The sequence below is a fragment of the Scyliorhinus torazame genome, chromosome 7 (genome assembly GCF_047496885.1).
Source record: "Scyliorhinus torazame isolate Kashiwa2021f chromosome 7, sScyTor2.1, whole genome shotgun sequence".
Lineage (NCBI taxonomy): Eukaryota > Metazoa > Chordata > Chondrichthyes > Carcharhiniformes > Scyliorhinidae > Scyliorhinus > Scyliorhinus torazame.
This window is the reverse complement of record NC_092713.1, coordinates 35988773-36012886: the sequence shown is the minus strand read 5'-3', so window position 1 is coordinate 36012886 and position 24114 is coordinate 35988773. Positions and strand designations below refer to the sequence as shown.

General features: G+C 47.3%; 1 long non-coding RNA gene across 1 annotated transcript in view; it reads left to right on the top strand.

The window, feature by feature from the left end:
- Nucleotides 1-22124, top strand: part of LOC140426148 (uncharacterized) — a 165656-nt gene extending 143532 nt beyond the window's left edge. Inside the window, exon 3 of the long non-coding RNA XR_011948137.1 lies at nt 20345-22124. This is a non-coding gene — a long non-coding RNA (uncharacterized lncRNA). The remainder of the gene's footprint in view (nt 1-20344) is intronic.
- The last annotated feature ends 1990 nt before the right edge of the window (nt 22125-24114 follow it).

Here is a 24114-nt window from a genome sequence, read left to right as displayed (position 1 = left end):
TCGAAAAACTCTATCAAGTTAGTGAGACACGACCTCCTCTTCACAAAACCATGCTGCCTCTCACTAATACCTCCATTTGCTTCCAAATGGGAGTAGATCCTGTCTCGAAGAATTCTCTCCAGTAATTTCCCTACCACTGACATAAGGCTCACCGGCCTGTAGTTCCCTGGATTATCCTTGCTACCCTTCTTAAACAGAGGAACAACAGTCAGAAACGGGGGAATTCATAATGGGGAACAAAGAAATAGGTGAGGAACTAAATTCATACATTGCTTCTGTCTTCACAAAGGAAGCTATGAATAATGTACCGGAAGTTCTGAGAAACACAAATTTCAATGAGGAGCTGAAGGAAATGAGTAGAGAAATGGTTTGAGGGAAATTAATGGGATTGAAGATGGATAAATCTCCAGGACCTGATAATCTTCATCGCAGAATACTTAAGAAAGTGACCGTAGAAATTGTAGATCCCTTAGTAGACATTTTCCAAAATGCTTTGGATTCTGGAATGGTTCCTACAGATTGAAGGGTAGCTAAATTATGCCCGCTATTCAAAAAGGGAGATAGAGAGAAACAAGGAACTATAGACCAGTGAGCCTGCCGCCGGTAGTAGGGAAGTTGTGAGAGTCCATTATCAAGGATTTCATAGCACAGCATTGGAAAGCAGTGGTGTAATCAGACAAAGTCAGCATGGATTTATGAAAGGGAAATCATGCTGGACAAATCTACTGGAATTCTTTGAAGATGTTGCATTTGGAGTTGACCGGGGAGAACCAATGGATGTGGTTTATTTAGACTTTGCGAAGGCTTTTGACCAAGTTTCACATAGCAGATTACTATGTAAAGTTAAAGTGCATGGGATTGCGGGTAGAGTCTTGAGATGGACAGAAAGCTGGTCAGTAGACAGGAAGCATAGGTTTGAAGTGGGTGCCTGGAACTCGCTGCCGGAGGAGGTGGTGGAAGCAGGGACAATAGTGACGTTTAAGGGGCATCTTGACAAATACATGAATAGGATGGGAATAGAGGGATACGGACCCTCTAAAAGAAGATTTTAGTTTATTCGGGCAGCATGGTCGGCACAGGCTTGCAGGGCCGAAGGGCCTGTTCCTGTGCTATACTTTTCTTTATTGTTCTTTGTTCTTTGTGAAATAAATTGGCCTTTTTCTGATTTGCAGACAATAACTAGTGGGGTATCGCAGGGATCTGTCTAGGACCCCAACTGTTCACATTATATATTTATGATTTGGATGAGGGAAATAAATGTATTTTCTCCAAATTTGCAGATGATACAAAGTTGGGTGAGAGGATGAGCTGTGAGGAGGATGCAGAGATGCTTCAGTGGGATTTGGACAGGCTGAGTGAGTGGGCATATGCATGGCAGATGCAGTATAATGTGAATAAATGTGAGGTTATCCACTTCGGTAGCAAAAATAGGAAGGCACATTATTATTTGAATGGGTGTAAATTGAGAGAGGTGGATACTCAGTGAGACCTTGGTTTCTCCGTATATCAGTCACCGAAAGTAAGCGCGTAGCTACAGCAGGCAGTAAAGAAGGCAAATGGTATGTTGGCCTTCACAGCGAGAGGATTTGAGCAAGGGAATAGGGATGTTTTACTGCAACTGTATAGGTTATTGGTGAGGCCACACCTGGAGTATTGTGTCCAGTTTTAGTGTCCTTGCGCGTGAATCCCGCCCCCGCCAGTTGCCGAATTCTCCGGCACTGGATATTCGGCGGGGGCGGGAATCGCGCCGGTCGGTGAGCCCCCCACCCCCGACGATTCTCCAGCCCACAATGGGCCGAAGTCCCGCTGCTGGAATGCCAGTCCCGCCGGCGAGAATCAAACCACCTCTCTTACCGGCGGGACCAGGAGGCGCGGGCGGGCTCCAGGGTCTTGGGGGGGGCGCGGGGCGATCTGGCCCCGGGGGGCGTGCCCCCACGGTGGCCTGGCCCGTGACAGGGGCCCACCGATCCGCGGGCGGGCCTGTGCCCTCCGCCTCTTTTCCCTCCGCCTCGGCCACAGCCTTCACCATGGCCGACACGGAAGAGACACCCCCCCTTGCGCATGCGCGGGGATGACGTCAGCAGCCGCTGACTCTCCTGCGCATGTGCGGACTTCCGCCGGCCGACGAAGTCCTTTCAGCCCCGGCTGACTTGGCACCAAAGGCGTTTCCCGCCGGTGAGGGCTTGGCCCCTAAAGGTGCGGAGAAATCCGCACCTTTGGGGCGGCCCGACGCCGGAGTGGTTGACGCCATCCATCCTGCCGGGACCTTCCGCCCCGCCGGGTAGGGGAGAATCCCGGCCCTTACCTGAGGAAGGATGTTCTTGCTATGGAGGGAGTGCAGCAGAGGTTGACCAGGCTGATTCCTGGGATGGCTGGACTGTCATATGAAGAGAAACTAAATTGGTTAGGATTATATTCCATGGAGTTCAGAAGAGTGAGAGGGAATCTCATCGAAACTTATAAAATTATAACAGGATTGGACAGAGTAGATTCAGAAAGAATGTTCCCGATGGTGGGGGAGTGCAGAACTGAGAGGTTTTAGTTTGAGGATAAGGGGCAAACCTTTTCGGACTGAGCTGAGGAGAACTTTCTTCACCCAGAGAGTTGTGAATCTGTGGAATTCGCTACCACAGAAAGTAGTTGAGACCAAAACGTTGTGTGATTTCAAGAAAGAATTAGATATAGCTCTTAGGGCTAAAGGGATCAAGGGAATGGGGGAAGGCGGGATCAGAGTTTTGAACTTGATGATCAGCCATGATCATAATAAATGACGGAGCAGGCTCAAAGGGCCGAATGGCCTCCTCCTGTTTCTATTTTCTAAGTATGTTTCTATGTATGAATAGGAGTTGAGTTCATGGAGTGTCCGATACAGTAGGTTAGATGAGGCAATTTCAGTTTAAAGTAAACACATAAATTTAATATTATGAGAACATAGAACATAGAAAGATACAGCACAGAACAGGCCCTTCGGCCCACGATGTTGTGCCGAACCTTTGCCCTAGATTAATCATAGATTATCATAGAATTTACAGGGCAGAAGGAGGCCATTCGGCCCATCGAGTCTGCACCGGCTCTTGGAAAGAGCACCCTACCCAAGCCCACACCTCCACCCTATCCCCATAACCCAGTAACCCCACCCAACACTAAGGGCAATTTTGGACACTAAGGGCAATTTATCATGGCCAATCCACCTAAAGGCATGCAATTTAATGGTTCCACAAAGAGCATAAATTGTGACCCTACATAATAACATAACATCCTGAAAAGAAAAGAAGACTAATTCTTATTTTCATGAGAGAATCCAAATGTGGTTTAGCACAGTGGGCTAAACAGCTGGCTTGTAATGCAGAACAAGGCCAGCAGCGCGGGTTCAATTCCCGTACTGGCCTCCCCGAACAGACGGCAGAATGTGGCGACTAGAAGCTTTTCACAGTAACTTCATTGAGGCCCACTTGTGACAATAAGTGATTATTATTATTGCTTCATACAAATACTGCCAAATACGACAGAGTAAATTAGACGACTTCTCCACATTTTAGCTGTTGCGAAGCACAGCCTTCAGCACAATCAAGAACAGAATGCTAAGGACACAGCTGATGGTAAACACCAGTCTATTCCAAATCCCAGAGGGGAAACTTGTAAAAACAGGCCTCGACTACATTTTGCAATTTGACATCACGTGAGGAAAGATTTGAAATCCAGAGAATGATGTCCCAGACGTTTTGTGATGAATTGTTAAGTATTTCAAACAAAGAAGAGAAAAAATGGGATTAAATTAGTTATCTCCGTTCTTGTAAAGGGGCTTAATGGTCACCTGTGCTGTAAATTCTATAATTTTAGGGTTGGAGAATTTTTTTTTTTTTTTTTTTTAAATAATATTTTATTGAAAATTTTTGGTCAACCAACACAGTACATTGTGCATCCTTTACACAACATTGTAACAATACAGATAATAATGACCTTTTTAAATTTAAACAAAAACAACAACAAATAAATAAATATTAAATAACAAAAAATAAAAACTCGCCCTAATTGGCAACTGCCTTATCTCAGGCCACCCCCCCCCCCCATCCCCCCCCCCATCCCTCCCCCCCCCCCAAGTCCTGGGCCGCTGCTGCTGCCTTCTTTGTTCTCCCCTATCTATCTTTCCGCAAGATATTCGACGAACGGTTGCCACCGCCTAGTAAACCCTTGAGCCGACCCCCTTAGGACGAACTTAATCCGCTCTAACTTTATGAACCCCGCCATATCATTTATCCAGGTCTCCACCCCCGGGGGCTTGGCTTCTTTCCACATTAGCAATATTCTGCGCCGGGCTACTAGGCCAACTACGCAAAGGCCAAAACATCGGCCTCTTTCGCCTCCTGCACTCCCGGCTCTTGTGCAACCCCAAATATAGCCAACCCCCAGCTTGGTTCGACCCGGACTCCTACTACTTTCGAAAGCACCTTTGTCACCCCCATCCAAAACCCCTGTAGTGCCGGGCATGACCAAAACATATGGGTATGATTCGCTGGGCTTCTCGAGCACCTCGCACACCTATCCTCCACCCCAAAAAATTTACTGAGCCGTGTTCCAGTCATATGTGCCCTGTGTAATACCTTAAACTGAATCAGGCTTAGCCTGGCGCACGAGGACGACGAGTTTACCCTGTTTAGGGCATCTGCCCACATCCCCTCCTCAATCTCCTCCCCTAGCTCTTCTTCCCATTTCCCTTTTAGTTCGTCCATCATAGTCTCCCCTTCGTCTCTCATTTCCCTATATATATCCGACACCTTACCGTCCCCCACCCATTTCTTTGAGATGACTCTGTCCTGCACCTCTTGTGTCGGGAGCTGCGGGAATTCCCTCACCTGTTGCCTCGCAAAAGCCCTCAATTGCATGTACCTGAATGCATTCCCTTGGGGCAACCCATATTTCTCGGTCAGCGCTCCCAGACTCGCAAACGTCCCATCCACAAATAGATCTTTCAATTGCGTTATACCTGCTCTTTGCCACATTCCATATCCCCCATCCATTCCCCCCGGGGCAAACCTATGGTTGTTTCTTATCGGGGACCCCCCCAGTGCTCCGGTCTTTCCCCTAAGTCGTCTCCACTGTCCCCAAATCTTCAGTGTAGCTACCACCACCGGACTCGTGGTATAGTTCCTTGGTGAGAACGGCAATGGGGCTGTCACCATAGCCTGCAGGCTGGTCCCCCTACAGGACGCCCTCTCTAATCTCTTCCACGCCGCTCCTTCCTCCTCTCCCATCCACTTACTCACCATTGAAATATTAGCGGCCCAATAATACTCACTTAGGCTCGGTAGTGCCAGCCCCCCCCTATCCCTACTATGTTGTAAGAATCCCTTCCTCACTCTCGGAGTCTTCCCGGCCCAAACAAAACCCATGATACTCTTTTCTATCCTTTTGAAAAAAGCCTTCGTGATCACCACCGGGAGACACTGAAACACAAAGAGGAATCTCGGGAGGACCACCATTTTAACCGCCTGCACCCTCCCTGCCATTGACAATGCTACCATATCCCATCTCTTGAAATCTTCCTCCATCTGTTCCACCAACCGCGTCAAATTTAGCCTGTGCAATGTGCCCCAATTCTTAGCTATCTGGATCCCCAGGTAACGAAAGTCTCTTGTTACCTTCCTCAACGGTAGGTCTTCTATTTCTCTACTCTGCTCCCCTGGATGCACCACAAACAGCTCACTCTTCCCCATGTTCAATTTATACCCTGAAAAATCCCCAAACTCCCCAAGTATCCGCATTATTTCTGGCATCCCCTCCGCTGGATCCGCCACATATAGTAGCAGATCATCCGCATATAAAGATACCCGGTGTTCTTCTCCTCCCCTAAGTATTCCCCTCCATCCCTTGGAACCTCTCAGCGCTATCGCCAGGGGCTCAATCGCCAGTGCAAACAGTAATGGGGACAGAGGACATCCCTGCCTTGTCCCTCTATGGAGCCGAAAATATGCCGATCCCCGTCCATTCGTGACCACACTCGCCACTGGGGCCCTATACAACAGCTGCACCCATCTAACATACCCCTCTCCGAACCCAAATCTCCTCAACACCTCCCACAGATAATCCCACTCCACTCTATCAAATGCTTTCTCGGCATCCATCGCCACTACTATCTCCGTTTCACCCTCTGGTGGGGCCATCATCATTACCCCGAACAACCTCCGTATGTTCGTGTTCAGCTGTCTCCCCTTCACAAACCCAGTTTGGTCCTCATGAACCACCCCCGGGACACATTCCTCTATTCTCATTGCCATTACCTTGGCCAAGACCTTGGCATCTACATTGAGGAGGGAGATTGGTCTGTAGGACCCGCATTGTAGCGGATCCTTTTCCTTCTTTAAAAGAAGCGATATCGTTGCTTCTGACATAGTCGGGGGCAGTTGTCCCCTTTCCTTTGCCTCGTTGAAGGTCCTCGTCAGTAGCGGGGCGAGCAAGTCCAAATATTTTCTGTAAAATTCAACTGGGAATCCGTCCGGTCCCGGGGCCTTTCCCGTCTGCATGTTCCTAATTCCTTTCACCACTTCTTCTACCTCGATCTGTGCTCCCAATCCCATCCTTTCCTGCTCTTCCACCTTGGGAATTTCCAGCCGATCCAAAAACTCCATCATTCTCTCCCTCCCATCCGGGGGTTGAGCTTCATACAATTTTTTATAAAATGTCTTAAACACTTCATTCACTCTCTCCGCTCCCCGCTCCGTCTCTCCATCTTCGTCTCTCACCCCCCCTATTTCCCTCGCTGCTCCCCTTTTCCTCAATTGGTGTGCCAGCAATCTGCTCGCCTTCTCTCCATATTCATACTGTACACCCTGCGCCTTCCTCCATTGTGCCTCTGCAGTGCCTGTGGTCAGCAAGTCAAATTCCACATGCAGCCTTTGCCTTTCCCTATACAGTCCCTCCTCCGGTGCTTCCGCATACTGTCTGTCCACCCTCAAAAGTTCTTGCAACAACCGCTCCCGTTCCTTACTCTCCTGCTTCCCTTTATGTGTCCTTATTGATATCAGCTCCCCCCTAACCACCGCCTTCAACGCCTCCCAGACCACTCCCACCTGAACCTCCCCATTGTCATTGAGTTCCAAGTACTTTTCAATGCATCCCCTCACCCTTAAGCACACCCCCTCATCCGCCATTAGTCCCATGTCCATTCTCCAGGGTGGACGCCCTCTTGTTTCCTCCCCTATCTCCAAGTCTACCCAGTGTGGGGCATGATCCGAAATGGCTATAGCCGTATATTCCATTCCCCTCACCCTCGGGATCAATGCCCTACCCAACACAAAAAAGTCTATGCGTGAATAGACTTTATGGACATAGGAGAAAAACGAGAACTCCTTACTCCTAGGTCTACTGAATCTCCACGGGTCCACCCCTCCCATCTGCTCCATAAAATCCTTAAGCACCTTGGCTGCTGCCAGCCTCCTACCAGTCCTGGACTTCGACCTATCCAGCCTTGGTTCCAACACCGTGTTAAAGTCTCCCCCCATTATCAGCTTTCCGGTCTCTAGGTCTGGGATGCGTCCTACCATTCGCCTCATAAAATTGGCATCGTCCCAATTCGGGGCATACACGTTTACCAACACCACCATCTCTCCCTGTAATTTGCCACTCACCATCACGTATCTGCCCCCGTTATCCGCCACTATAGTCTTTGCCTCGAACATTACCCGCTTCCCCACTAATATAGCCACCCCCCTGTTTTTCGCATCCAGCCCCGAATGGAACACCTGCCCTACCCATCCTTTGCGCAACCTAACCTGATCTATCAGTTTCAGGTGCGTTTCCTGTAACATGGCCACATCTGCTTTAAGTTTCTTAAGGTGTGCGAGTACTCGTGCCCTCTTTATCGGCCCGTTAAGCCCCCTCACGTTCCACGTGATCAGCCGAGTTGGGGGGCTTCCCACCCCCCCCCCCCCCTTGCCGGTTAGCCATCATCTTTTTCCAGCTTCTCGCCCAGTTCCCACGCAGCTGTATTCCTCCCAGACGGTGCCCCCCCGCCCATCCTTTCCCGTACCCACTCCCCCCTTTCCCCAGCAGCAGCAACCCAGTAATTCCCCCCTCCCCCCCCCGCTAGACCCCCCGCTAGCGTAATTACTCCCCCCATGTTGCTCCCAGAAGTCAGCAAACTCTGGCTGACCTCGGCTTCCCCCCGTGATCACGGCTCGCCCCGTGCGGCGCCCCCTCCTTCCTGCTTCTCTATTCCCGCCATAATTATCATAGCGCGGGAACCAAGCCCGCGCCTCTCCCTCGGCCCCGCCTCCCATGGCCAACGCCCCATCTCCTCTCCCTCCCCACCTCCCCCCATCACCACCTGTGGGAGAAAGAAAAGTTACCATACCGCAGGATTAATCATACAATCCCTCTTCGCCCCCCCCCCCCACTCGTCCCACCACTTTGTCCAAACGTTCATTTTCGTAGTCCAATCATTCCAATTTTTCTTCTACAATAAAAGTCCACGCTTCATCCGCCGTCCCAAAGTAGTGGTGCCTCCCTTGATATGTGACCCACAGTCTTGCCGGTTGCAGCATTCCAAACTTTATCTTTTTTTTGTGAAGTACCGCTTTGGCCCGATTAAAGCTCGCCCTCCTTCTCGCCACCTCCGCACTCCAATCTTGATAGACGCGGATCACCGCGTTCTCCCATTTACTACACCGAGTTTTCTTCGCCCATCTAAGGACCATTTCTCTATCCTTAAAACGGAGAAATCTCACCACTATGGCTCTGGGAGCTTCTCCTGCTCTCGATCCTCACACCATAACTCGGTATGCTCCCTCCACCTCCAACGGACCCGTCGGGGCCTCCACTCCCATTAACGAGTGCAGCATCGTGCTCACATATGCCCCGACGTCCGCCCCCTCCACACCTTCAGGAAGGCCAAGAATCCTCAAGTTGTTCCTCCTTGCGTTATTTTCCAGTGCCTCCAACCTCTCCACAGATCGTTTCTGGTGTGCCTCCTGTATCTCCGACTTCACCACCAGGCCCTGTATATCGTTTTCATTCTCTGCTGCTTTCGCCTTCACGACCCGAAGCTCCTGCTCCTGGGTCTTTTGTTCCTCTTTCAGCCCTTCAATCGCCTGTAATATCGGGGCCAACAACTCTTTCTTCATTTCCTTTTTTATCTCCTCCACGCAGCGTTTCAAAAACTCTTGTTGTTCAGGGCCCCATATGAAACTGCCACCTTCCGACGCCATCTTGGTTTCTGCTTGCCTTCCTTGCCGTTGTTCCAAAGGATCCGCTGCAATCCGGCCACTTTCCTCTCCTTTTTCCATCCGTGTCCAGGGGGAACACCCTTCTGGTTTACCGCACGGTGTTTTCAGCCGTTAAAATTGCCGTTGGGGCTCCTATCAAGAGCCCAAAAGTCCGTTTCACAGGGAGCTGCCGAAACGTGCGACTCAGCTGGTCATCGCCGCACCCGGAAGCCCAGGGTTGGAGAATTGACAGGCAGTGGTACCTCCTAATGCATGGAACGATTTCATGATTGGTACTAAATGGGGCAGCACGGTGGCGCAGTGGGTTAGCCCTGCTGCCTCACGGCGCCGAGGTCCCAGGTTCGATCCCGGCTCTGGGTCACCATCCGTGTGGAGTTTGCACATTCTCCCCGTGTTTGCGTGGGTTTCGCCCCCACAACCCAAAGATGTGCAGGCTAGGTGGATTGGCCATGCTAAATTGCCTCTTAATTGGAAAAATGAATTGGGTGCACTAAATTTTTTTTTTTTAAATGATTGGTACTAAATGTGGATCGTACTACGCCACAGTCTAAGTATGTTGAAACATTAACCAATATTAATGCAGTGCCGAATTAAAATGGTATTATTAAATTATTTGAGGATTTGTAGATCAATTGTAGCGTAATCGCTAGAAGTTCATTCAAGCTATAGACCCCAGACTCTCAATCCTTTTGATAGATAAACGTGCAGTTTATCTAAAGGAATATCCCTGCCCTGTTAAATAACAAGCGCTTTTCTCATACCAGGCCTAGCAGTGTGATCGTGATGCCCCGTCAACTTCCTCAGATGAAATAATGTTCAAGTCGTGGCCTGATTTAGGAATATTGTGGTATTCGTACTTGTTAAAGTGAAAAGAAGGGGGCCAAACTGCCGCCTGTAATAATGCTTGGCTGAGTTTATTGTTAATACTCAGACATCGTAAATGGTGTGTAAGCATCACAATTCCAGTCTTTGCGATTGCATGCTGTACTAAACATCAATTCAGCAACACTATGAATTTCAAAACCGGGTAATTCAATAATAGCCTGACTGCAAATCAATCATTAATGCACCGTCAGCAACACCATTACAGATAAGCTCTACCTAAGTCCATTAGGCACGCAGATCAATACACAGGTTATTCATATCTGTGATATTGCTGTGAATGTTCCTGGTTTTGAACTCAGCCACACTAGTTGGTTATCAATGGTTTGAAACTTTCAAGGAACGAAATAGTTCCGCTATATCAAAATGGTATGGCCATTATGAGGGGAAAACGCTTAGTGCAGTTCTGAAATAACTAGCAACAAATGGCAGAACCAAGCAGATGCCAGAAACGGAACCACACTGCAGACTGGCTGGCCGACCTGTCGGAATTCCTCCACCCGGAGAAAATCTAATTCGCCATCTGGGGGACGGAAGAGGGCTTCCACAAAATGTGGAAGTCGTTCACCGACTTGTTCCAGGACCTGTTTGCAGCCAACTGCCAATAGACGGGGGGGAGGGACGGAAGGAGGGGGGGGGGAAACGGAAGTAGCTGGGGCAGACAACAGGGAGCCAAGAGCAAGACTACAGAGAATGGATCCAACAGCAAGGTCAAATGGTCCCAGGTCAGAACAGGGGCAAGCACATGCTGAACTAACCCTGTATGGGGAGGGGTGGTTATCACCCCCCCCCCTCCTCAACCCCCCTGCCCCCCCCCCCTTGACCCAGACGGAAACGTGTAAATAAAACCGGCAGCCGAGCCATTGTACAGCCAAGGGGATGGACAGGGAAAGAGGCGAGATACCCCACATGTAACGTCTCCCTCCCCCGTCCCTTTTGGTGGAGACAACACATATAAATAACTAAAATCTTGAAACTATGTAGTAAAGAATGCAACACCAACAAAACACTTAAACAGTTATGGGGTTGAGCCGGGGCGGGGGGGTTAGTTGATATCGGTGTGGGGGGAAGGGGCTATTCCTGCTATGATATGTTAATGTCTGGTCTTTTTGTAAACTTTGTAAAATATTGTTGAAATCTCAATAAAAATATTTTTAAAGAAAGAAACTGTACTACGCTTTTAACTAAATGCCGGAATATATGTGGAACAGGCCATAGATTCCCCAGAATCCCAAAATCATACATGGAGATTCTAAATCCAAAAATAATCAGTTTTCTTTTTCTGCCTATCATTTGACTCTGCATTCACTGATTTATTTCACAATTTATTTTGATTATTGCATTCTACAATAATAGCACTTTATTCCTCTGGACAGCAGACACTGTTTTGGAAAATAAATATGTCAATATTTGCAGGTAGCCTTAAAGACATTGAAGCTGCACCATTTCATATCTCTCAGAAACAACCCAAAACGATATCCACCGCTGGATCTGAAATCAGATTCCTGAGCCTCACTTGTGGTCCGCAGATTATATTAGTATATTCGGCAGATGAAAATGTGCTATAGATTAGACAATTTGTAAGAAATTGCGTGGCTGTTATTTCACCATCTATTTTTCACCTTTGTTCAAGTAGCACTGTTACGGGCCAGGGTTTAGAAACTCCAAAGTGCATTATGGAGTCCACCTGAACTACAACCATTATGTTGAATTTAGCTAAGATGAGCACAAGAGCCTCCCCTTCAGGTGTGATTCATCAGTCTTCCCAGACACTTTAATCAAAAGAAGCTTTATTCGAAGAACTTAGTTAACATTTATATAAACACACAGCAAGAATTTTTTTATCAATTACAAACATAAAGACACCACCCAGCTACAGTTTCTCTATGTAATCTATGTATAACACTTAATGAATTCTCCCTTAACTGTTCCAATTCTAAAACAAAATCCCCAAAACCCCTTTTCAAGGGCATGGCCCAGCCCGCTGTATTCTCACTTGAATGAGACTGGCTTTCCCTGAATATATCTTTTAGGTTATCAAAACAAGTAGTCACAACCTGTTTACTTCTGGAACAGATATTTAAAATGAAAATAGAGAGATACAGGCCAAAACACTTCTTTCTTCTTGTCTGTAGTCCACAGCAGTCAAAAACTGAAAGCAAAACCAAAAACAGCTCACACAGCCACTGCCCAGCTCCACCCACAAAATGACATCACTGAACATAGAACATAGAAGCCATGTGATAAGACAAAAACCTTTCTTAAAGGGACACTCACATTTCAGCACACAAAGGAGTTCTGTACAAATGTGTTATATTTTTGTTGTTTGCCGGAAAGAGAAAAGAAATGGAGGTGCCATGCTCTAAAGTTCGAAAATCATAGTGCAAGGTTTATTGAGAGCTGTTGCTCCAACAGGGCAAGATGGTGAACTCCCCAAAGAGCCTGCGTAATCACCCCGCTGACGTAACTACAATCATGTGACGTTTTGCCAGCAGGAGTTTTACTTAAATACATAACATCTCTCCTCCTCTGCTCTGTTAGCGCCAATGACGTTTCTTTTAAACACTTTAGTAACAGACCCAACTGAATATTCTTTACATTACACCATGATGTTATTTATGCATATATGCATTAGTAAGACAGTCTCTTTGGAGGACGTCTGTCCCTTTTAGGTAATATTCGATGTTCAGGAATTTGGCTTTTCGAGATCACGGAAGTGACTTTCTGTTCACTTGTTGGTGGCACTTCTTGAGAAACTAACTCAGTATCTGACTTTGTTGATACTGAAGATTCTGTGATAGATTCGGGAATTTTCTCTATAGTAGATCTCAGTTCTGACATATCACTGCCCATATATTCTGACGTAAATACTTCTCGTGAAGACTCAGTTCACTTCATGAAGCTAGTAATTGGTCAGCGTGATGTCGCCAAACTCTTTCATCATCCGCCTGGACCTGTCTTTGCTAGGCTGCTGGTCCATTTTTCACTCGTATTGTTCCTAGCTAATACTCGTTCTCCACGGTCGAAGACTCTATTCTTTGGATTTTTCTCTCCGACCACTTTGTGCTTGTTGTTGTCGTCAAACAATTACCAAAGTATCTGGAGATATCAAGTGGCCGAATTGTATTTTCAACGTCCTCTTGAAGAGTAGCATTGCTGGTGAGCTTTGCGTTGTTGCATGTGCGGAATTTCTATACGACATTAAAAAGTTGTTAGCACTTCTTGGTAACGAGCCTTGATCTCTCGATGCCTTTACTGTATGTTTGAGTGATTGCACAAACCGTTCGGCCAACCCGTTGGTTGCAGGGGGATAGGGAGCAGATTTGGTTTCTTGAATATCAATCCCCTTCAAGTAATCTTCAAAATACTTTGATATAAATTGAGTCCCATTATCACGTTGTGTAAGCGAGTAACACTTCTTGTTGGTGAAATGTCACGTGATCCACAGTGACATCAGCACAGCTGTTTGTGGGTTATTGGGGAGTTCATCACCTTACCCTGTAGTAATGTCTCTTAATAAACCCTGCACTATGTTTCTATGAACTTAAAATGTGGTACCTCTACTTCCTTTTCTCTTTGCAGGAACAACAAATATATAACAGAAGAGAAAACTGCCAATGAGTGGTCAGGCCATAAATAACCACTCTGCCCGGGTGGGAGGCCCGAGAAACAATCTTTGCAGTGTTAGTGGATCGGTGTAAACAATTAGACCAGGATATGGGAGCTAATCTCCGAACCATGCAGGCAGGATGGAAACCCAAGGATCCTAGCACAACCAACACCCAAGAAAACGACCTGGAAAGTGTTATCACTGCAGAAAAGAAGGCCACTAGCTGACAGGGAAACAGCCCAACACACAAACCAGGCACATCCTCTGGTGGCAACGACCTGGTGCAAAGATTCAAGCAGCTTACACCACGGCAACAGAAGGAATTGCTGGAGGTTGCAAAAGACTAGGGGAACCCGCCCTCGATTACCCAGCACCTCTCCTGGCAGTGATCCAACAGCGAGGAGATGGATTGTATATCACTATGAAGGTGGGTGATCAAGATATTGACTGTCTCCTGGATACAGGGGCCAAATCAACATGTTTGCCCCTACAATACAAAACGTCTTTACCTCGAGATGACAAGATACAAATTGCCCACGGGGCTGGGGGCCAGGTTTTGGTAATCAGAAGAGCTTAACCTATACTCATTGGACTTGGCCCACATGACTTGACCACACCAAGTCCTTCTGGGCATGGATATCCTGACTTAATTGAATTCCTCATTGCATTTTGAAGACGGCCAGGTAACATGGCCTATCAGAAGCCTGAAGAAGAAGAAGTTGGAAGAACACCCAATATGGACCAAGGATAAGAATGATTGCGGCCTACTTCAGATGGAACCGACATTGTTTACTGGGATTGCCCCACCATGCACCAAACAATCAGCCCAACTTCCCATTGCTGGCATTTTACCAGTCATTCAACAACTAGAGGACCATGGTGTGCTGGTAAAAATACAGTTCCTCTTACAGCCCCGTATGGCCAGTACGAAACCAAACGGGACTTGACGTCTGACCGTCAATTACAGGAAGGCCAACCAGTGTATTGATCAAAGGGCACCTTTAGTGGCTTTTGTGAGGGCCACGAAGAATCCAGCATGAGTTTTAAGGATACATAACATTTATTTACAATAACATATATATATACAACAGCAGCAGCAACTTCCCTTGCTGCTCACTTCTTCCTGCTGGTTCCAAACTGGCCAGCTTTATTTATACAGGGAGTCTGCTAATGATTTCTCCGCCCGCCCCACCTCATTGGGGAAGATCATACTCCCACAGGATTGTGGGATTGTCATTAGTCCCCAACCAATGGCAAGCAGGCAGGTTATAACACCCCCCCCCCCCAAAGTCCAAGGAATCCACCGAAGACCCTGGCGAAGGAGGGCGTCGGACTCGTTTTGCCGCAGGCCGGACACCATTTGCACGAGGTGCTGGATCGGGCGGCGTGTAACGAGACGAAGACCGGCGCTTCCGTGATGAACGGCGTAACGGTTGTACATCTATGGCCCGTGGGCCCGAGGATTCCCCCTCTGATGCGTCCTGTGTCTCCACCTCGGAGTCAGAGTCTGCTACCTCCGTCATCTCGGCGTCTCTATCTCCGCGCGGTTCTGTAACGACCTGCGCAGACTTTGAGTGAGGCACCAGAGGAAGATTGTGAGGACTACTTTCCATTGTCTCTGGTCTCTGTGGCTGTAGCAAAGAGCTCCGGGGGTGGGGAACCTTTGGAAGGGATAGTCTTCTGGACCGAACGTGGTCTACATGTTTGCGCTGGAGACGACCCTGGGCTTGCACCTGGTAAGTTATAGGGCCCGTTTGGTGAAAGTTTACGCCAGGGACCCACTGGGCACCACCAGCAAAATTCCGAACGAACACTAGGTCACCGGGCGCAAACTGCCGAATCGGCCAATGCCGAGAAAAACCATGTCCCTGCCGTTCTTGTGTGCGGCGTACTTTTGTGCCAATGTCCGGGAAAACCATGCTAAGGCGGGTGCGAAGTCTCCGGCCCATTAGGAGTTCTGCGGGAGCTACCCTAGTCACCGCATGGGGGGGGTGGTCCTATACAGAAACAAAAAGCGAGCCGGTCTCGTGTCCATTGACCCGGAAGACTGCTTCTTTAGGCCTCATTTGAATGTCTGCACTGCGCGCTCCGCCAACCCATTTGAAGCCGGGTGGTAAGGGGCAGTGCGGATATGGCGTATGTCGTTCATCTTCATGAACCTCGCAAACTCCTCACTTGTGAATGGAATGCCGTTATCCGTGACCAGCACCTCGGGGAGGCCATGCGTATAAAAGACAAACGCACCTTCTCAATTGTTGTGCCTAGCATCTTATGCACCTCTAGCCATTTAGACTGGGCGTTGATTAATAGAAGGAACATGGATCCTTGAAAAGGGATGGCAAAATCTGCATGCAAGCGCACCCAGGGCCGTCCTGGCCATTCCCAGTGATGTAGGGGTGCGGCCGGTGGAAGCTTCTGATGCTCCTGGCAAATGGAGCAGTTTTGGGCCACCTTCTCAATGTCGGTGTCGAGGCCTGGCCACCAAACATAACTCCCGGCCAACATTTTAATTTTGGTCACACCTGGATGCCCATTGTCCAAGTCTCTTAGTATCAGCTCCTGTCCTTTTTTCGGGACAATCACAAGCGTCCCCCACAAGAGGATGCCATCTTCCATGCTGAATTCTGACAGCTTGGAGGAAAATGCCCGCAACTCGCCTGGGAGCTGTCTATGCTGCCCACCATACAGGACTATGTGCCGAACCTTTGACAGGACTGGCTCCATCTGGGTCCACTCACGGATCTGTGATGCCGTGACAGGCAAGGTGTCCATAAAATTTAGGGTTGCAGCCACCTCACCGGTCGTGGGGGTCGACATGGGGCCGGTCGATAAAGGCAATCGGCTCAGTGCGTTGGCATTCGCTATCTGCGTTCCTGGTTTGTGCTCCAGAGAATACTCGTATGCAGCGAGCAACAAAGCCCAGCGCTGGATCCGTGCGGAAGCAATGGACGGTATTGGCTTATCCTCTCTGAAAAGTCCCAGCAGAGGCTTATGATCAGTCACAATAGTGAAATGGCGGCCATACATGTACTGGTGGAAGCGTTTCACTGCAAAGACCACTGCAAGGCCCTCCTTCTCGATCTGCCCGTACTTTTTTCCGCTGCAGTCAATGTGCGGGAGGCGAAAGCTATCGGCCGCACGGGACCGTTTTCCATCTTGTGGGACAGGACGGCCCCAATACCATACGGGGATGCATCACATGTGACGAGCAAAGGCTTTCCAGGATCATAGTGGGTTAGTAACCCAGATGACGACAATTGTTGATTTACCCGCCGGAAAGCGGTTTCTTGCGGCTGACCCCAAACCCAGGTGTGATTTTTCTTTAGCAGAAGGTGCAACGGGGCCAGCGTAGTTGCCAGATTGGGGAGGAACTTCCCGTAATAGTTTACGAGGCCGAGAAAAGAACAAAGATGCGAAGTGTCAGTCGGGGCGGAGGCCTGTTGAATCGCGCGCACCTTCTCTGCGACGGGGTGCAAACCTTCGCGATCCCCCCGATAACCCAGGTAGACTACTTCCTTCGCCTGAAAGATGCACTTTGTGTGACGTAAACGGACTCCAGCCTCCGAAAAGCGTCTAAGATTTTCCAAATGTTCCTGCTCCGACGTCCCTGTGATCAAAACGTCATCTGAGTAGACAGCGACACGCGGTAAACCTCTCAAAATGCCCTCCATAACGCGTTGAAAAATAGCGCAGGCAGAGGATACTCCAAAGAGCAAACGTGTATATTCATACAGGCCCCGGTGTGTATTAATCGTTAAATATGGTCAGGAGGCAGGGTCCAGCTCCAACTGTAGGTAGGCGTGACTCATATCTAATTTTGTGAACGAGAGTCCATCTGCAAGCTTCGCGTAGAGATCCTCTATGCGAGGCATTGGATATCGGTCGAGTCGGGAAGCCGTATTCACTGTAAGTTTATAGTCGCCGCACAAGCGAACTGTGGCATCTGGCTTCATTACAGGTACAATTGATGTTGCCCAGTCAGCGAAACGGACAGGCCTGATAATACCCAAAGTCTCCAAACGAGTGAGCTCCCCTTCTACCTTCTCGAGCAAGGCGTAAGGAACCGGGCGCGCCCGGAAATAGCGCGGCGTGGCTCCTGGTTCGACTTGGATACGGGCTGCGGCCCCTTTTATTTTCCCCAAACCAGGCTGGAATACATCTGGGTATCGTCCTAGCACCTCAGTCAACCCTCCAGAAACTGTTTGGAGGATGTGCTGCCACTGCAAGCGCAAATGGCGCAACCAGTCCCGACCCAACAGGCTGTGCCCATGGCCGCGCACCACGATAAGTGGGAAATGCCCTTCCTGGCGTCCATAAACAACTGGGGTCATCGTAGTTCCTGCAATGTCCAATGGTTCCCCCATGAAGGTGGCCAACCTGGCCTGTGTGTTAGTTAATGTAAGGGTCTGTATACCCTACTTGATGCGGTCAAATGTCCTCTGGGCGATCACAGAGACCGCTGCGCCAGTGTCCAACTCCATCTAAAGCGGGTGACCATTGACCCGTACTGTCACCTTAATGGGGGCCACACGGGGAGCTGCCACACAATGCAGCTGCAGGCAGTCGTCCTCCGTCTCCACGTCCTCAGGAGTAGTCGCCGCAGGTTCATTCACATGGAAGGTACTGGTCTGGTCCCAGTTTTGGTCAGAACAACGGTGCCTCTGGCGCCCCCAGGATCGGCGACCGCGACGGGGTCAGCACCTACAAGTCTGACACGGACATGGCTCCTCATTCATTGGTTCTGGAGAAGGCTCCCTTCGGGGAGGAATGTCCGACGGCCACTGGCGTCCATTCCGGTCATCGCCTCGCCCAAGGTACCGCAGGGGTGCGGGGGGGATGTTTTCGGACAGAAGGGGTTACGCCCCAAGGCATGCACCTCCATTCCCTGTAGCTCCTGCACTCCTCATTCTGCGCTCTCTCGGGACAATACTATTTGAATGGTCTGTTGAAAAGTCAATGTTGGCTCAGCTAACAACTTTCTCTGGGTGGCCACATTGTTAATACCGCAAACCAAATGGTCGCGTAACATTTCTGACAAGGTCTCACCATAGTCACAGTACTCCACAATCCTGCGTAGCCTGGATAGAAAGTCGGCATGGGATTCTCCTGGGGTCCTCTCAGCGGTATTAAACCGGTAACGTTGGACTATCGTGGACGGGGTTGGGTTAAAATGTTGCCCCACTAAATTCACAAGTTCATCAAACGTTTTGGTGTCCGCGCAGCTGGGTACGTAAGGCTCCTAATCACCCCAAACGTATGCGGGCCGCAGGTGTTATGCGGTGAGCAATATGACCACCTGGCGCTCGTTTTCGGTGATATTGTTTGCCCTGAAATAGTAACGCATCCGTTGTGCGTACTGGTTCCAACTTTCCAGCGCAGCATCAAAAACATCCAAAAGTCCGTACAGAGGCATGGTATAATAGAAAACAACTTCCAATCTGTATCCAAGAAAAAATCCAGGGAGGTGGCTTCAGCAGTGTGGACAGCTAAATCACTTTAACCCTCGTCGTCAGTTTTGTGAGGGCCACGAAGAATCCAGCACGAATTTTAAGGATACAAAGAAATAACATTTATTTACAATAACATATATATACAACAACAGCAGTAGCAACTTCGCTTGCTGCTCACTGCTTCATGCTGGTTCCAAACTGGCCAGCTTTATTTATACAGGGAGTCTGCTAATGATTTCTCCGCCCCCCTCATTGGGGAAGCTCATACTCCCACAGGATTGTGGGATTGTTATTAGTCCCCGGCCAATGGTAAGTAGGCAGGTTATAACAGTGGCCAACCCGTCCACCATTTTTAATGCTCTAACGTCGGAACATAAATGGTTTTCAATAATAGATATGGCCAATGGCTTTGGTCGGTACCATTGGTACCTGAGGCTCAACCATGATTCGCCTTTACCTAGTACACCTGGGCACGATTACCTCAGGGTTTTCAAAACTGCCCAATGGTATTTCGCATGGCCTTACAAAACCATTTTTTTAAATTAAAATTTTTTAAAAGGATTACATTCCCCGATGGGGAGTTCCAACCAGCATTGACTCTGACCAGGGGACTCACTTTACAGGGGCTGTCTGCCATCTATAGATTACTAAACATTACCTGGGACTTACATTGTCCTCATCACCCACAATCGTCAGGGCAAGTGGAATGAATGAATGGAATTCTGAAACAACAAATTGCTATACATCATCAGGAAGGAAGGCCGTGTCCCCAGGCACTACCAATAGTCCTGTGCAGTATTAGGGCAATTCCTAACAGAACTACGGGTCTGAGTGCAATTGAAATCATAACAGGGAGTACCATCGCTTCTCGGCCTTTTGGCTAAGATGAGCGTGATGCCTAAATCTGGTATGTCTCTCTTGTGGGGACTATGAATTGGATTCAATTTGAATTATTTTTTGGAGCAGGCAATGAGCTGGGCTAGGAATTTGTCCCTGTCCACACTCTGAGCTCCTTCTTTGTAACTCTGATAAAGGAATAATAAATAAAAAAAATAACAGGGAGACCCATGTCCCTGCCAGGAGCCATTGATTTGCGAAAAGCCGATTGTAACTCAATGAGTGATGCTTTATTAGAATATTGTCAGGATCTAACAAATGCTATTTGTTCTGCTTCACAACAGGTATTGGCGGCCTGGGGAGACCCACCAGAAGAAGGACACGACATCGCCCCTGGAGTTTGGGTTTACATGAAAAAAGTGCATAAAGAACCTCTGGATGCTAAGTGGGAAGGACCCTATTAAGTGCTACTGACCATCAATCACCCAAGCAGCTGTTAAAGTCCAACGGGATGAACGCTTGCATTCACGCATCTCACATTAAATGAGCACACCGTGATTAAAACTTCTATCTTTCAAAAGGACAATTCTTATTTGCCAACATGTTTAAGCATATTGTTGTTTGCTTATTAAGTGTTGCTGTAAACAATTAACCAAAGCCCCTTGTAAGATTCATCTTATCTCTCGCTCATAGATAAATCAGTCCGGTTGAATAAATGCAAGCAAAGTTTATTTCTTAAAATCATTTGGTACATTTATATGAAATTAACTGGAAAATGTTTTTTCTGTGTCTCTCGAAATGTCCTTGAACAAGTAGAAACAAAACTTCAAGATAAAAGTGACTTCAGATTTACAAAATTAAAAGCCATTTCAACAAAGGGCTTTGTTGAAATGTTTATTCTCCGACGGCTATAATTTTCTCTGCTAATCAGTTAGACGGATCACATTCTTAAGGGAATCCTTATCTGGGTTAAGCCCCTTACTTAGTTTCTTTGGTTCTAATTCTCAGCTGAGACCCACTTGATTCGTTCATGAAAGTGTCAGTCACTTAACAGGCGATTAGGTAATTAGACATTAATCAATGGCTCCAAATTCATTGTCTGTAGCAACAAATTAACTGTCCCATGACTTTTGTCCCACGTTCAAACTCCCTACGTCATGTCTGGTTTCTGCTACGATATTGTTTTAATCTTGTCGCATGTATCTTCCATATCAGAACTTGTTTGTACATTATTCGTAACATTTGAGACAGCCATGGACAGTATTCAAACAATTCTAACTTACTCATATTTCTACAAATTCAGTAATTTTCAAGAATCATTCTCGCTAATATTTTAAAGGACTCCCCTCTATAATTGTTGAATCCAACACCCCTGCTATGGTTATGCCTCTAAAGACTACCCATCATCCCCTCTTGCCTAATAAGCGTGCTTTCTATTTCTAAAGGTTTGTAACAGTTTATCAGCTTGCCCATTCTAGTGTTGAAGGCTGTTCCTTAAGATGTTGGCAGCACGGTAGCACAGTGGTTAGCACAATTGATTCACAGCTCCAGGGTCCCAGGTTCGATTCCCGGCTTGGGTCACAGTCCAAAGATGTGCAGGTTAGGTGGGTTGCCCATGATAAATTGCCCTTAGTGTCCAAAAAAAAAGGTTAGGTGGGGCTACTGGGATAGGGTGGAGGCATGGGCTTAAGTGGGGTGCTCTTTCCAAGGGCTGGTGCGAAATCGATGGGCCAAATAGCCTCCTTCTGCACTGTAAATTCTATGAAGGGGACCATCAAAGGTATCTGTAATGTGATCCTCTGTGATATCGTCCGCTTGCTTGCTTTTATTGATTCATTTTCTTTTCTTAAATTTTTTTGGAAGTATCAAAGGGGGAATTGTGGAGAAATATTAAAACTAAGTTTTGAAAATATCGTAACTGTGGGATGAAATACAAGATTGTATTGTTCTGAGTCAAGGTCAGATTATACATTTGCAGTTTGGAGGTGATAAAAGTGAAATGTTACTCCAGCCTTTCGGGATCCAGACTGCAAATTTGCAGAGCCAGTAAGTTTGATACCTTTGTGAGTGATGGGATGGAGCACCATTCAAAAGTCACAATTCAAAGCTTGTGAGCCAATTAGGGGCAGACAGGGGGGGGGGGGGCTGGTGTACCAGAAAGTGCAGGTAAAAAGCTCTTAGTGCAAGTTTGCTCTCTCTTTCTCTTTGTTCTCTTTCCAGTGTTCTCTTTCTTATGCCCTGCTGGGCTTTTATTTCTTTTTTTTGTATTTTGGAAATGTACAAACTAAGTTTTTGCAATAAACTCAATTTCAAACTACCACCGGACCCCGTCTCTTATTAGAAAATAAAACATCCTACATTCATCTTCCCCTTTTGGCCGGATGACGTATGGTACAGTTCATGCCTTAAGGAATTTAGGTGCACTGTCTGGCCTGATCTTGAGTTTGACTTCAACTCCAGTTATCAATCCCAGTAACTCTTCGAACAGCTTTGCATACTTGTTGCAGGTCATTCTTTGAATTGACTATTTTTCCATCAAGTTTTGGGTAAACCTAAAAGTGCTTCTCATCATCTTGTACTGACAAGACATCAAGCTTGAATTCTTGAAGCTGACTTGACACATTATATCCTAGTGAGTCTTGATTCTAAGGTGGCACCGGAGCCTGGCGACTCTCTGTGAGCTCTCTCCCAAAGATCCTCTTCCTACATCTCTCATAACTATACTACCTTTTAAAATGTAATTAATCCAATGTCTATGCCTATGTATTTGCATTGTGTATTTATCGTGTGTCCTATGTTTTCTCATTTTCTGGACTGCATGCAGAACAATACTTTCCACTGTACCTCTGTACACATTACAATAAATCAAATCAAATCACTAAACTGGTAAACTCAACCAGCAGACTTGACTATTTTTTCTTGGTACACTTCTTTTGTGCTAATGAAGGTTGGCGTGACCAACATGCCTTGGTAATGTGGCCTACTTAACCATAATTTTTGCATTTATTCTCCTTACTCCAACATTTTCTTGCTGAATGTCCCACTTGAATGCAGTGATGACTGTGGTGATGTGCATCAATGTAAATGCATGTAGGCTAGCTAGACACTAGAGGGAGCACCAGAAACATCACACACACACACTCTACCAGTAGATCAGTTAGATAGGACACGACCAATGGACATTCACGATACACAAGGTGACACGACCACAGGGGGGCATTACACCAACCCATATATAAAGGACACCACACACATGATCTGCCTCTTTCCAGTGGAGACAGTCAGTGAGTACAGACACAGGGTTGATTCAATATTACACCCACCATGTGGATTGCAGCAGCTGGTTAGTCATATAGTCTGGGTAGCTATAGTAGGATTAGCAGTAGTGTCGAACCCGAGTAATAGAAGTGTAAATCGTTTAATAAACATGTTGAAGTTATCTCCACGTCTGAATCTTCCTTTGTCAAGTGCACCACAAGGAAGCCGCTTATGTTACACCTACAACATAACAAATCAATGACAAGGTAGATTTTTCACAGACTTGTTTTCAGCAGCGTCCATTATGCTTGGACTCCAATCAATGAAGCCTCTTTCACTGCAAGTTCCATGGAAATAGTGATTTCTACAGCAGATTTCGGGGTTAATGCACCTTGAGTCAACAGCTTCCTTTGGCTGGCTTCATTTCTGAGTCCACAGACCAATCTGTCTCTAAGTGTGTTATCAAATGTTTGACCAAATTCACAGTACTTTGCTACCGTATGTAGTGTTGCCAAGAATGACAAAATCCTTTCCCCTTCCTCTTGAGCACGACAATAGAATCAGAATCTTTCAGCGATCAGCAGCGGGATGGGAGAGAAATGTCTTTCCAAGATTGTCATTGACACTTTGTCGATCTTTTCTCCTGGTTTAGCTGGTTCGACTAGATTTTGTAACAACATGAATGTTTTTTGCCTAACCGAGCTGAGATAAGTTCCACCCTGTGGGTTTTCCGGTGTTTGATTTGTTACAAGATACAATTGGAACCTTTCTTCATAAGAATTCCATGTCTTATAATTATTGTCAAATGTATACATGGCGCCACATTTTTCCTGCCATTTTTTGGATACCGGTCTGC